The sequence below is a fragment of the Ochotona curzoniae genome, unplaced genomic scaffold (genome assembly GCF_017591425.1).
Source record: "Ochotona curzoniae isolate NIBS_2020 unplaced genomic scaffold, NIBS_Ocur_1.0 contig_1071, whole genome shotgun sequence".
Lineage (NCBI taxonomy): Eukaryota > Metazoa > Chordata > Mammalia > Lagomorpha > Ochotonidae > Ochotona > Ochotona curzoniae.
Genome location: NW_024464939.1, coordinates 5,304,587 through 5,315,349, shown reverse-complemented (window position 1 = coordinate 5,315,349; position 10,763 = coordinate 5,304,587).

Genomic DNA, 10,763 nt, shown 5'->3' with positions numbered 1-10,763 from the left:
CACTATGTAAGAGAGTTATTCTATGTTAATGCCATAACTTTGTAAAACTTGACATTAAAATATTCATAGTATTTTTGAAAGCATGTCAAAACTACTGAGAAATACACAAATGTGGTTATTTATTTCAGATTTTAAGACATAACACTGTATAAGCAGAAAAATCTTCCAAATTTTGTCATTAATGAAATTTTAATTCGGCATTAAAATCATGTTACTCGATGAATGTCTGAGTGGTGTAGGAGATAGTTTAACACACACCTACAAAATATCAAATAACACAATCGAAATTTTCTGGCTTACATTTAAAATCTTCTCCAAGTAAGCTCATTTGGTAAATAAAGCTGTGAAAGATTAAGCTATGGAGCATATCTTTCACTTAAACTGATTTTGTTTTATCCCAAAGTAGAGTTAAAAATTAGAGAAACTAGCTGCAATAAATGTCTATGAATACTTTATTTTTAGAAATAGTCTTTATAAGGTATATTTAAATTGATAAAATACATGTTTCAATATTATAATTGTATACTATCAAGGGTAAAACATGTATGCGTTATGTATACGTGTGTGTATAAATAAATGCTCACATAAAGCAATGCCAATTTAGAATTTTTCAATTGCAAAATTTTAATATTTAGATATCAAAATAATTTTCATATTATTTGGGAAAGTATTACTGAATAGCTTATTTACTTTTGTTGCCTGCAAAATACATGTTGTTTTTAGAAATCTTTCTGTTACTCGGTTAAGTTAATGCAGCTTGATACATACATATGATAGCCTGAATAGTGTAACAACATAAAAGGACAAACAAAGATTACTGGTTAAAGTGAAGGGAAATTGTTCTGACTCTAGCAGAATGAAATAGAGAAATAAAACAAAGTAAGTACAAACAGATAACATGGGCAACAACAGGATTTATCCTTTCTTTGGAAATAAATACAGGGAATTAAAAAAGAATAGCTTTGTTCAAAAGGATGTGTTTCCTGCTGCTGAATATGCTTCTCAGTTCAGAGGGGGTGGCATTACAGCCTACATTTTAGCTCTACTGCAATCTGTTCCTGACAGGACCATCCATCTGTTTAGCCTGAACAACCCTGCAGTTGCTTATGTGCTTATTCACAGATGTAAGGAGGAGGTTGACTACAGGTTTTCTGACTTATGGTTGAATGCAAGCTAATGTGACACATTTGGAAGCCTAGCTGCACATGTTCTGGTTTAATTGGGAAAGCACTCCCTTGACTTTCAGAATAGCACAGAAGCAGAGACTTTGAGTCTAAACAGACCCAGATTCTGAGCAGACCTGAAACTGCTTGAATGGCTGAAGGTGGGGCAAGAAAACAAGGGCTGACAAGATGCAGGGTGTCTCTGGAATGTGTGAGCAGCTGGCATCCTTTGTAAGTTTTCTGTGCAACTTTGATGGGAGGTAGAAAACCCTGGGAAGAGTTTGTTGTTCTAACAGGGTTTGTAACTGTGGCTAATGCAGTCTAAATGTCCAGTGCAATCAGAGCCTCCTTTGTTCGTATCAATTGTGATTGACACTTGTCTAAAATTTCTGTGATATTCTAGCTGCTTCTCTCCAATAGTTTTGGATGTGGGAATTATTTTCTCAAATTGAGTGATTTTTTTTGTTTGCTTAAAAATTTGCAATGTGTCAGATTTTGGCTTCTTTTCATACATCCCTAGATCTTATCAAGATTCCCAATGAGCTGTGTTGGACATTGCACAATGTTGACAAGTGCAAAGTGTACTGAACATGTGTCAAGCCTTTGAAAAAATTTTGCAACTGTGGAGCCGCACTCCAGCATGATTTCTAATAGTGCGCTTTTGCTTTTTTAAATGTTTTGACTACTGGTAGCAATTGCTTCACAAATGGAACCTAGCCCCCTCAGTTCTCACATCATTTGTAATCCAAGCATACCACACTTCTATATCGTTGCTTGTGCTACTCTCACTGCACTTTATAGCTTTCTTCCTGGACTGTCCAAATCTGGTTCAAATGTTGTCAACACCATGAATACTGACTTGATTTCTGCAGCCAATATTAATTATTTAATAATTCTATGCTTTTAAAGAGTATTGTTTCCATCTGCTACAATAATGAATCAAAGTTTAAGTCGCATTATATGTCTGTGTATTTTGTATGTGTTTGACTATGTTTCTCAATAAACAATCTTTTTTTTTAAAGATTTATTTTTATTATTTTTTTTTTGATTGGAAAGGCGGATATACAGAGAGGAGAGACAGAGAGGAAGATCTTCCGTCCGATGATTCACTCCCCAAGTGAGCGCAACGGCCGATACTATGCCGAATCCGAAGCCAGGAGCCTCTTCCGGGTCTCCCACGTGGGTGCAGGGTCCCAAAGCTTTGGGCCGTCCTCAACTGCTTTCCCAGGCCACAGGCAGGGAGCTGGAAGGGAAGCGGGGCTGCCGGGATTAGAACCGGCGCCCATATGGGATCCTGGGCGTGCTAGGCGAGGACCTTTAACCACTTGCGCCACCGCGCTGGGCCCTCAATAAACAATCTTAATGAACAAATGCAGTCAGTGGATATTTATTGAAGTTAAGTATTTACAAAAGGCTGATTTTTAACATTTTGTGTAATTTTATCTGTATGGTTCAATTTCCAAAGCTAGTATTCTTATAATTCTTGCCATATTTGCATTTTTCATCCATTTCTATTTATCTAACGGATGCATGTACCAATGTAAGGGTCTGATAAGAAAGACCAAGCTATTGAAGCTGGAGTGAATGACAATCAGATGCCGTATAAACATGATCAGGAAGGAAATGAAAGTATAAATCCCATGAAAGATGGGAAAGATGGAATACTGAGGATATGAGTTCCCTTTCCCTCAAAAGTATTCACAAGAACTAACAGGAGAGGATGAGAGTGAGGATAGAGGAGTAAGTGAGAAGGAGACGTTCCATTCCTATCAACATGAGCACGTCTTTCTGGTAGGCTGACATTAAAGGAGAATCACACTTCACCAGTTCCAGTTCTGTCACTTTCACCATGGTGTGAAGGAACAAAGAGCAACAGAAACAGACATTTATTTCTAAATCATCCTTTGGACAGTGTGACTTGTATGCGTCAGCATTTCCCCAAAGAAAGAAAAGTGCATGGGTTTGATTCAGCAGTAGGAAATGCAAAGTAATTCCAAGTACAACAGCTATCTCCCATGGAGTCACAGAAACACAAAGCAGAACTCGGCATAATCATCATTTATGCAGTAGGACATCAGAAAGAGAAAAAAGGCAGGATAATTTATCTGCCAGCACTCTCCCCTACACCTGTTCTATTGCTTAAGTCTCAGCCTGGCAAGTGTTTGGGCTAGTGGTTAAGAGCTAAGTGTTCTGTCACAGTGCGTGACTCCTTTCTAATGTGAATCTTCTTCCTTGCCAACACAGTCTCTGGAAAGTGGCAGATGATGCTCTGGTGATTGGATTCTTATCAGTTACACGGAAGACCTGGATTTCATTCCCAGATGCCAGCCTTGGCACAACAAAACTCTTGTCATTGTCAGTATTTGGGGAGTGAGTTAGCAGATGTACTGTCTCTTTCTGCATCTGTCTTTCACTGTCTCTGAAATAAATACATTTTAAGATTTACTTGTTTGCTTACTTATGTGTTTATTATTGGGAAGGCAGATATACAGAGAGAAGAAGAGACAGAGAGGAAGATTTGCCATCTGCTAGTTCATTCCTCAAGTGGCCACAATAGTCCCAGATAAGCAGATCCAAAGCCTGGAGCCAGGAGGTTTCCCACGTGGGTGGAGGGTCCCAAAGCTTTGGGCTGCCCTCAACTGCTTTCCCAGGCCACAAGCAGGGAGCTGGAAGGGAAGTGGAGCAGCTGGGACATGAACCAGTGCCTACATGGGATCCCAGGCATGCAAGATGCAAGGCAAGGATTTAGCTGCTAGCCTATCACACCGGGACCAATACATTTGTGTGTGTGTGTGTGTGTGTGTGTGTGTGTGTATAAAAATTTTACCTCAAGGGAAACTTATTTACTGTACAACCAGTATGCATTATCTGGTTTCTCTATGGTCCCACAGAACGTCCATTCTCACCCTTGATGCATCGTTTCTTTTAGGTCCAGTAGTAAAAATTAACCCAGCAAAGTCAGGACTTTAATCAAGAGAAATTTTAAAAAGGATCAATCAAGTGTATTTGAGAGGGAGCACACATCTTCATTTTTAAGAAACTTTGAAATGTGTGATTAAATAGTTTTACTTGCATAAATTTAAGCCAGGCCAAAATTTAGAGTAGAACTATATAAATAAATGCCATAGAAATAATACAGGTACAATAAAATCTGCAATAAAACAAAGGCATGACTGTATAAGAATATAGTAATTGTGACTTTGTTTGCTTTGTCTAAACAATACAACATATATTCATGGCTGTGTCCTTATCTCATATGATAGTATGAGGTAAAGTAAACAATTAGTTTGTGAACAATTACTTTGTATTATGAAAAAGTGAACATTTAATTTGTATTATGAATCACAAAGTTCATATAGGGCCAACACAGATATTCCCTTGATCATGTTTGTTTATGGTTTATGTAAATATCATTGAATAGAAAAAAAATATTTTTGATATTAAAGCAGGACTCAGTATATCAAATGTTTTGCCAGGAATGAATCACTCAAAATTTTTATCTTTTTTTGCTATGTGATAATTCACAAAAATATACTTACTTCTTTATTCCACTTGCATGAACTCAGTCTTATACATAGTAACACATTAGTAGGAACCATGAAAGGAGAGGTGACCTGAGTCCAGTTCCTGATTCTTTTATTTTGAGCAAGCCACATTTTTTAAATATTGCGATTCTTTTTTGTGTAATTTTCATTTGAATTAGTAAAAGAGTGATTGGAATAACTTAAGCTTAAAAATGCATAATCAATAATGGTGTTCTAGGATAGTGCTTAATGGATGGTAGGTATTATTATTTAATGCTAGTTATTGCCATCATCCTATTTTTATATGTATATTTAATACTTGTTAAATATTTGGTAATCCAAGTAGTCTATTCCTAGTATAAGTTACCAGAAAGGCTCATCCGGTTCTTTCCTCAGCTTAGAATAGAAATAGAAAGCCTGGAAGTGGATGCAGGCGGAGAAATTTTATTTATGAAGTGACCAGATGGACATTGAAATAAGAGGGAAAGAGAAAGAACCTCATCACTACAGGACCCAGGGATGGAGTGTTTCTTAAAAGGAGAAAAAAAGACACAGATTTTTGAAAGGGTTTTTTAATTTTAAGCTTTCTCTGACCCCTCCTTGTTTGGTAGGGACTCGCAGAGATGCAGCTCCCCATTTGTGGTCTCTCAACCAGTTATAAAATAGCTGGGAATTCGTAATGTCACCCACTTGAAGATGTGGCCAAAATTGTAGTGGGCTCATATTCATCTCCACCAAAAACCTTTATTGCTCTTACAAGATAATGGGCAATAATCAGGAACTAGCATCATGGTACTTGTGCTCCATACTGGAATGTTGGCATGCATTTTAGCTACTGTACTTTCAAATCCAGCTTCCTGTTATATATGAATGAAGACAACACATGATGGCCAAAATGCCTTAAGTTCTGTCCTTCTTGTAGATGTAGATGAAGGCTGTTTTTTGTTTGTTGGTCTGTTTGTTTCAGTCGTGGCCATTGAGGCCATTTTGGGGAGTGAACAATCAAAAGACAGACCTCTTCCCTTCTCTCTCTTTTCCTTTACATTTCAAATATAACTCTGTGAGTTTGTGTATGTGTGTGTGTATTCATGCACATACACATTTTAGGAGTAGCGTGAATACATATTGCTAAGGTGAACCCATGCAAGACTGAAAGTCACAAATCTTGTGTCACTGGGATAGGTCTCTGAGTTGCTGGTGTTTCACATTGGTTGGAGACTAAATACAGTCTATTTATGTCTTGCATAGTTCCTTTTCACATACTTCATTCATTGTGATCATCACAAGTTAATGTGAAATGAATAAACTGCTATTACCAACTCAATGAGATCTGATACTCAGAGAGACTGTGAATTGAATAATTTCTAATAAACACTTCTTGGCAAGCTCAAATTTCAAAAACAATATTCGAAGCTCAAATAAAAGCCCCAATGCTAGTATATAATAGGCATAAATGTAAAGTATAATTGGCCAGTGATACTAGAATAATCATTTGCTTATCCAGCTATATAAAATAAAATAGCATCTTATTAAAATATGAAGTTAGAAAATTAGGATGATATCGTACTCTTACATATTATATAATAGTTATATTTTGTCCCATTATTTTGTAGACTAGATAATATAAGGAAGTAGTCTAGAAAAAAAAAACTGTGCTAAAAACAAACTCTACCAATGGAAACAGCATTAGATACATAAAAGCTTTTTGAATTTAGTAAATTAAATTGTGTTGTAATGACCTCTCTGATTTCTTGTTCCTACATCCATCAAATTAAGCTGTAAGTATAGACAGCTCTGGCCAAGCTTTGAATATAAAACCATTACTTATACAAAAAGAAAAGAGAATAGGAAAAAGAAAAAAAAGCCCGCTAATTCAGCAGCAAAACAGTTGATCACAATTATATTTTATTCCTGATTTGGCTCTGAACTCTATGTCCGTTAAATTACTGTGTTCATATTTTTTGCTAATTCATTTCAATTAATACTCATACTGACACATTTTTGTTAAGTTAGAAGATCTAGCCATAAGCTCTGAGACTGTCTTCTGTCTAGAATTCTTTAGATCTTTCAACTAACATCTGGTTCCCCGAACTTTCTTCTAAATTTCAATTGCAAGCATTAGTAGGATTACTAAAAATAATATGCTTAAATATTGCATCCTCATTTGAAGCACTTTAAATGGCAATATGTAAGTCCATTATTAGTATAAATGAAGCCTCATTTAAATCATACTTGATATAGATACTATGGAGTAAGCTGTCTGGAATAACTTGGCAAAACAAAAGATACATTTATCAAATGTGCACTTAACTCAGAATTAAAAGAAACTGCAATTCTATTTAATCGTGACAATAAAGAAAAAATTGTAATAGTGTGAGACATATGACTAGAGGTTTTCTGAGATTAAAATACATTCTTAATAAACATTCTTTAGAAAAAGAATATTTATCCATTTACTAGATTTTTTTTGAACACTTTGACTTTGGGCTGCTCTCGGTAACCAGCTCTCTTTACTGGTGTACAGAAGTCCTCTCAAGCACCTTCAACCAGCCCTCCAAGCTCACGATTCATGGCAGTTTCAGCCCAGCTAATTAAAATCAATCAATCCTATAACGACTAGAGCAGTGAAACCTGAATATTTGTTACTCTTATCAATCCAGTTGTTTCGTTATTGTGCTTATCTTTGTTTGCATCCACATAAGATTGAATGCTCATGCTGTGCTAGTGATACTGAAGTTACCGTTGTCAAAATGGAAGGTGCCAGATTCCATTTCTGGCACACCAGTAGAATACATTTTCAACAGGAAAAAGAATATGTATAACCCTAACAACATCAGCATGGACTATGATTGTAGGTTCTTCTTAAATCTCCATATTCTTACTCAAAGCTATTTTCACAGTCACTTTTTTATTTGTAAGATAAATGCATTGTTATAGGTTGTAATTTCTGAATGTGGATAATGTTTAAGATGTGCTGTAGAAAACAAAATCTGAAACAATTAACAGGAGATGACTGAATTAGTAAGACATATCATTTCTGTGGATCAGATTCTGCCTCTTCTCCCACTCTAATACACACAGCCAGAACTTGCCAGAATGCATGTTGAAATCATAACTCAATCTCAGTTGTTTTGTGAGTAGCAGGGACCCAACTATTTGAGCCATTACTCACTATCTTCCATCATATACATTAGTACAAAGACAGAATTAAGGGCAGAGTCATCACTTGAACTCAGTTCTTCTGATAGGAGATGCTGTCATCCAAGGTGTGTTAAAATCACTTCACCGACCTTTTTTAAATTAAAGATATCCTTTTAGTTAGATTCATGAATATGACTTTAATTTTAGAACTTCCTTTTTAAACAATGCCCAATCTCCTGATTGACAGAATACCCATCTCCCCCAGTGGAGAAGGAAATCAGTCTTCAGTTAACTGAAACTAATTTCTATTATTGTCAAGGAAACAGTCTAACAGTTACGTGAGTCACACCAAAACACAGCTTTAATGGAAAAATGGATCTCAAATCTCAAACAAAAGTTCCATTTGAACAGCTTAGTTTATGGACATACATTGACATTTAGATCCACTACTTAGATCTTTGACTCAATTTCAATCTGTACTTTGAAAACTACTTATTTAAAAGATGAATGTCATTGAAATAGTCACAGGATGTTGTTAAGAACTTACATGTAATTTTAACATATTGTTTTTACTCAATACTATGTCAATTAATTCCATAACGTTATATATTGTTGCTGATGGGGCTTTTAATTGATCGGGATTTTACTGTTTTGGCCCTACCTTCAGACCAGAGATGGTCTCCCCAAGAAGCCTTTGAACTTATCTGGACAATAAGATGCTGGACTCAATGCTTGGTATATGCTTACAATGAAGGAATCTCAAATGAACTTAAACTGTGGTTATGCAATAAGGTGGAGGAATCCACCATAAGGGGAAAGTTGGGGGAGGGGTGGGAGGAATCCCAGTACCTATAGAACTATGTCTCATAATACAATGTAATTAATAAAGAAAAAAAAAAGATGGAGTGAAAGAAAGGGAGAAACAGAAAGAAAGAGAACTTTCATCCCATGATTTACATACCTCATGGCTGCAACAGCCAGAACTGGCCCAGGTTCAAGAAATCAGGAACTTCATCCTGGTTTCCTACATAGTTGGTAGGGGCCAAACATTTGGCCCATTTTCAGATACTGTCCCAGGAACATTAGCAGAAAAATTGTGTCAGAAACAGAATAGCTGAGATTCCAAAGGTGACTCTAATATGAGACTCTGACGCTGCAAGAATGGCTTAACATGTTATGTCATAAAGCTGGTGGTTGGATTTTTATATTTTAATCTCCAAAGTTATACTCACACACACATATGACTGGAGCTGAATTTACAAACCACGTTGTTGTCGAATACTGTTTGATGAGAAACTGATAGCTTATAAACAGCAACAGCATAAAGTAATCATCTCTAACCTAGCTAACCCAAGAATGCCCGTGGGTGATCACGTATTTTCTGAGATTGTGGTCAGTTTACTATTATGTTATAAATGCTGAACCCAAACATTCTCAGCTCCTCGGTGTTTCTGTTAGCATGACGTAGCATGCAATTTTATGAAAATTATTGATATATTTTAGAGTGATAGCAAATAATTCTCTAAAGCTTAAAGAGAGTGATTCTTCAAGGTTCTGATGACCAATTATGCAAGGAAATTTAAGCCCACGTAAAATACCTTGAAAGGAAGTTACACACAGCAGGATGATAAGACATTAGGTATCAATAATTCATATAATTCATTTGGTGCCCTCTGGCAGGAGTGGAGGAGAAAAGTGTTGGTTGCGAGCAAACAGGACACATCTTAACTTGGTGTTTTCATTATACATGCCTTTCTCAAAACTAAGTATTATGTCTATACAGATTAGTAAAGCAAATTTGCATAGATCTAAAGAGGACTGGATGAATAAGAACAGCTTAGCTCACCAGGAACCCTAGGATTTGCTAGAATAAAAATGATTGTTTTAACAAGAGAAGGTAGAAATGGAGGTCACTCTTCTGTTGTATTACTTGATGCCATTATGGAGTAGTTATTCATTTAAAAGGTCAGTTTGCAGATTTACTTTGCAATTGGAACAAATTAAGAAAATGATAGGCTGAGAGGACATTACAACCTAAATGTTAGCGAAGGGTTCCTGCCAGCAGGGCACTGATGAGACTTTGAATAGAATAAAATTTTGAAGTGATTTTTCAAGTGTTAAATGACAGCACAGGGTAAATATGGAAGATTGTGTGGTTTCGAACAAGGCTTCATGAATAGCTTTTTTGTTGTTGTTTTTAATGCTTAATTATTTCTGCGTTTGGTAATTTTCTGTTACTAAAGCCTGTACTGCTATTTAGTAATTTCTTTTAATAAGACTGCTCAAAGCATCTTTTAAATTATAGTCCACTTGGAATGAAAGTAATTGATTGTATGAAAGAATGTGGAAACACTGTTCTAAAAACACATGTTTAAGTCAATCACTTTGCTCCTTTCTGATTTTACAATGTGCCCCTTCCTATAAGAAAAGAAGAAAACCCCAGCTGTAGGCAACTGCCTAGGATGCCTTGTACCTAGGAAAGTGTTACGTTCCTGGGATAAAAGCAGCCTGGTAAATGTCAAATTTGTGGAATTACACCAATGTGTCAGCACAGTTGTCTATTCTGGTTTTTGTTTTTGTTTTTTATTTGTTTTTGTTTATACGGGGAAGGCAAAAAACACTTGGCCAAGATGTGGTTACCCTAGCCCACAGGTGGTAGTGTGGGTGCTGTTGATTGCTTAGAGAGAGGGTCTGGGAAAGTATTCTAGAGGGAACACCGTGTTTTACAGGGAAAAATGACTTTTGGGGTCTTCTACGGATCCACTGCCTTCATAGGTAGGCAAGAGAGCTAAGACCAGATGATTCAATAGGAGGAAGCCAGAGGGCATGTCTGGATTAAGCCAAGGCACCCACCTACATGGGAGACATTGGCTAGGCTAATGGTAGATCACTAGGGGTGGAGTCAGGCTGAGCTAAGGCTGGATCACAAAGCCCA